Source organism: Monopterus albus, unplaced genomic scaffold (assembly GCF_001952655.1).
Source record: "Monopterus albus unplaced genomic scaffold, M_albus_1.0 scaffold16.1, whole genome shotgun sequence".
In the NCBI taxonomy this organism is placed as follows: domain Eukaryota; kingdom Metazoa; phylum Chordata; class Actinopteri; order Synbranchiformes; family Synbranchidae; genus Monopterus; species Monopterus albus.
Genome location: NW_018127896.1, coordinates 5,391,296 through 5,396,626, shown reverse-complemented (window position 1 = coordinate 5,396,626; position 5,331 = coordinate 5,391,296). Strand labels below are relative to the sequence as shown.

Genomic DNA, 5,331 nt, shown 5'->3' with positions numbered 1-5,331 from the left:
AGAATGGGCCAGAGGAACAACCCAAAAACCTCACGCCTCCAGCTGTGGCTATCGCTGGCAAGGAGGTATAAAAATGCTAGAAAACAAGCAGGTATTCTGTGTTAATATGTTGGTGAAGTGCTTCATTACCACAAAAGCCATTCACTGTTAAACTGAAATCACAAAATATCAATTATTGCATTCCATCATTGATCCTTGTCTGCCCCTGCCTTCACCTACAAACATTACTATTTGTCACCATCTCGTACATTTTACTGCCAATAAACTGTACATAAGCCACCATCAACATCTGCTTAAATGGCAGTGATGACACTCATCTACATTTGACCTGAGAACATGAGAAGGTGCTGTATGTCCAAATTTCAGTCATATAAATGGGCAAAGTAGCTGTGCTGCTGCACATGCCAAGGCTGAGCAACAGGGATTGTTGAGACATCTAATAAAGCCAAATATTCATATACAGCAGGCAAGATGATGGTTTAGATTTTCAGTCTTATTTTCCAGCTTTGGTTGTATGTCAGATTCATGTGAAACACCAAATATTAAACTGGCACTTCATCCTTGCCAATTTCTCACACACTGATGAAAACTCACACAGACAATACTAACTCCTGAGTTACTGATTAACATTTTCACACATAGTGAGACTGTATAAAAAGATGGATACAGTTATCATACACCTATGTATTATGCAAGCAATGTATTTGGGTGGTGTTAATAGGGGGATTCACCCAGAACTGGGGAGAAAATATGTTTCAGATGAGCTTTGATTTGTATTGTGAAGATTAGTAGGTTAGCCAGCTAATTTGTGCTTAGCTCAGGTTTTCTGGTATCACAAAACTGGCTTGTGCTTTACTTGAGTAAATTGGTAACCTATGCTGCATGGCCAGCCTGCTCTGTAGTGTGTTTACTTCAGGGAATTGGATCAATGTCTGTACACGGCACATGAAAAATTCATTTCAATCCTACAGAAATCAAACATGGTCAAAGGTTTACAAGATTTGACAGTGATTCTTCAGTGCAAATACAGCTTAAATACTGTCGGTGCCCATCCTTGTTGTTCAGTCAACATTCGTCCAACAATGTGCTCAGTGTGCTCAGAAAATTCAACATCTACAATTCCATGACAACTGGACAAAGATAATGTGACATGAGTGAAAACAGCTTCTAAACGGACCTTGTGCTCAGACTGATTTACCAGTTAAGCTAAACTAGGTTTGTGATACAGACTGCAGGGATAATGCAAGTCTATACTTAGATTCACTTTCTTTTGAGAGAATACTGGTTCCTAGATATCTATATTAACACAGAAAATTGTACGGTATTGCTTGTCATCTTATAAGATAAAAGCTACTGAGCTTGCAGAAAAAACCTCTGCTCTTTTGAGGCACTAACAAACCACTTGTCTAATATTTGAGAAAAAGCAAGTCCACACTGAGCAAAAAACAGGGTCTCTTGATGGCTTCACCTTCCCGTTTCAGTTTTTCCCTTCCTGTTCCCAACATTATATTTTTCCATCACCTCACTGTATCGCTCTTTCTTTACAAACAGCTGGCAAACACAGCTGCCATAGACTCAACAGGCTTCACTAACTGAGCCTCAATAAATATTTTATTTAGCAAAGAAACAAATCGGCCACCAATCAGCAAGGTACTGCCAGCATGGCAGTCGTTGTGGTAGACAGGGGAGTGGTGTTGTTGGAGAACTGATTTGACCATGATGATTTATGTTATCATAATGTACTGTTTGGTGCTGTAAGGGTCATGCTGAGAATAGCAGCAACTGCACTGCTGGGTACTTTAGTGCTACTGAAAAGATGAAGAGCTTTTTAAGAGTACTCCAAATCACTTGAACAGTGAAAAATGAGAATGACATAATGTCATACTGAGATATTTTCAAGGCAGTCGTCAGTTAACATAAGGTTGCAGTAACAGATGTTGGTGTCACTCCATTTAGAGCAAAGTTCAAAGGTCAAGCACAGTAGGGAAGAGAATCATCACCGAAGAGGCAAGGATCATTTCTCCACTACTAGTACCTCAGTATACCAGAATGCAATGTGATAAAAAGATAAATATATTGAATAAAGACCAGTGACTTTCCAGATGAGTTATTAATTTCCCTCTATTGCTCCTACTGCTATTTCTTTTTCTACATCCAGCTGCAGCTGGTAACATTAAGCTTAGACCTACAACTATTGTTAATACTACAACAACAGCTATTGTTTTATTATTGATTCATCTTTTCATGTATTTTTAGATTAATCAATTTATATAAAGAGAACAAATGGTCAGAATATAGTGAAAAATGTCCACCGTACTTGCCCTCAGTCCAGTCTTCAATCAGCTTGTTTTGAGTCAGGATTACCAAAATGGCCCTAAAGCTCCAAGGCCCCTGTAAACTCAAGTTTTACTGTGGTTTATGTGCAAATTAAAAACAGCACATTTAGGGCCAAGCAAATCAGTTCAGCAGATGAAGCAGGTTAAAGAAAAACTGGTTTAACAGTTAAAATGTTCAAATGTGGCCCAGAATTCATTAAAAAAAACCCAGACATCCATATGGAGCTTTAGAGTATTTGAGGGAAGTTTTCTCCTTAAAATTCCTTTAAATTAGGCTGTCACTGTTAGGCAGATTTGACAGCTGATTTTACCCACAGCTAGCAGCACCTTTCCTGGTCAGACTTCATCCAATTTAATCTTAATTTCATTAGACTGAAAACAGCATTCGGAAGCAACACTGATATGACCCTCTTGACCTCTTTTTGAGTTCCTCAATTAAATGGGTCTTCCCAGGAGTAAGATAATGAACAAAAACTGTGTAAAAATGTCCAAAGAGTGATTAACTACAAACTAGAAGCAAATACAAATGCTGGTGAAGCGATGTGTGCTCTGCAAGCTACTCGAAAGCACAATCCTTTCATTGTGATTAAGTCTAACTGTTTCTATGGCAACAAAGGGTCTGCCCTTGCTTATCAAGAACTTGCTAATTAGTTTGTGGATGATGATAACTTCAAGTCTTCAGGTAAGACAAAATGGTTTGACTTCTAATTGAGACTCTGAAGTGTTTTACTCTGACAGCTAATAAAAAGAGGAGAGTGTAAAAGGTCAAATAAGCAGGCAGTGGCTCCAGCACAGACAAGATTAGTTTGGCAAAAGTGTGTCTGAAGTAACAGTTTGTCATTGTGATAAGTCTCTTGCGTGTAGTGCCCTGCATATGCACACAAATAGCATGCATAAAAGAAGTCTCTAAAACATAAGTAGGGTACTCCAGGATCAGTCCAGGATACAGTGTCTTACACATTGGCATCCTGTGGCACACGCAGTGGTGAAAAATTAGCACGGCCTTACACAAGCACAAACAGTTCTCTCACATTGCTTGCAACGATATGACTGAGCAATGATGGACAATCGAACACCCAAGACAAAAAGTGGACACACAGCCAGAAAAGAAGGCAGATTTCCTCTCAGGTGCTTTCTGTTTAGCTGCACAGACTGGATTTGGTACCAGAAAAAAATATACAGCAAATGTTGCCAAATATCGGACCACCTGGCTCTGTCACTGCCTTTCTCATTAACACCGTAAATAAACACTTAGCCCACTCAGTTTTTACAGCTGAACATTTTCACTCTTACTGAAGAAAATAATTGATAGAGGAAACATCTTCAAATGAGGTATTTTGATTTTGTCCCAATGCTAGACATTTTCTAGTACAGTACAGTAGATTAATTCATGCAAGATGGAACAAATGGGTCTGCACAGCTGATTTAGTAAAGCATAAAGGTGGATATTATAATCTTTGGACATTTTTTTTATCATATTCATATTAGTATCCATCTGACAAGAAGAAAAAATAAATAAAAAGTGAAATGATGGCTTATTACTGTAAATAAACAAGGTGTGTCTTCAAAAGTGAAATCAAAAGATGCTTTTTAAGCCACCCTAAAGGCATTAAATTAATGTACTAGGCTTTGAAAGTATCCCCAGTTTATCTAAAAAATAAAAGCAACAAAAGTGTTTAAATTAACTTCCTTTTAGGGGTGAAGCCCAGCCCAGCTGTATTTATCTCTAATGCCACCACATGAGCTTGACAGTGCCAATTATCTGTTATCCTCCACCTATCCTCAAATTGCCCATTTCAGATTTCTAACAGAGGGTTATCGTTCACTTTAGTAAGTGAGAGTGGGGACTCTGCATAATCTGTTGGCAGGAAACAAGCATGGTACAAAGCCTAACTGAACTCTATTAACATTTCTCTGCTCACAAGATTTCCATTCTGCTGGATCACAATTGTTGAGGGAATTGGCCAATCTGCTCAGTGATAATAACAACTCCAGTAGCACTTCGTCAACCATCAAGCATAAGGAGCGTTTGTGGCTGTGCTACACATGGCTGTAAATAAAAAGGGTGAATGCCTCAGTTGCTGTCCCTGAGTGTGCCCAGAGACCCAACAATTCTGTTTGTCAGCTGGAAAAACAATTACTACTAACAGTCTGCTGTCATGTTTTGCCAGATGATTGCAGAACAAACATTTAAACGTTACTCTGATTTAATAGATGCCATTAAAAAAAGACAGTCCTGCCTTGATCTTTGTCTCACGTTTGTCTCATTTGGCCAACTGTGTAAAAAGCATGGGCTCTCATTTAAAATAAGTTTATCATTGTTTTTCTAACCAAATCCAAAGCAAGAATGTGATTTACACAAAAAATAAGGCTCTGATGCCAAAGATAATTGGCTGCATACATTATTTTTTCATATTAAAAATATATAATTAAACATCACCTAAGATTTAAATGAAAATATGGTACATGTTAAAATCAAGGTTATGTGAAAGAAGACTTTTACAAAAAAGATCTTTTGAATTTCAAACCTAATTATAAAATATACAATAGATATAGATACTATTATACAAAGTCTCACACTGACAGGCTTTATAATGGTTTTTAGCCTTTAACCCCCACTCTTAAAAGGGATCATACTGGAAATCTGACATAAGGCATTTTCCACTCATCAACAGAAGCAGTTTTTCTGAAGTTAATATAAATAAAACTGTGTACACTTCCTAGAAACTAGTTTATCTTTGTAGACTTTTTTTCATGTCACATACAGTATATAGAGTTCGGCAGGTATTCAAAAAGCAGCAGGGTTATCAAAAACATTTAAAAAAATAAATCTTGTGTGTAATTGGCTGTTGAAATGATACAACACAGATGAGACCAAGATGCTAGTAAACATGCATGAAAAACACAACTGTGATACATTTCTACTCTAAGGAGCACCACAATAAAACTAAACTAATGCTATGTCATAGAATTCCTGCTACATTTTACTGGCACT

General features: G+C 37.5%; 1 protein-coding gene across 11 annotated transcripts in view; it reads right to left on the bottom strand.

The window, feature by feature from the left end:
* Positions 1-5,331, bottom strand: part of LOC109955793 (interleukin-1 receptor accessory protein-like 1) — a 263,673-nt gene that overhangs the window by 134,507 nt on the left and 123,835 nt on the right. The window lies entirely within an intron of this gene.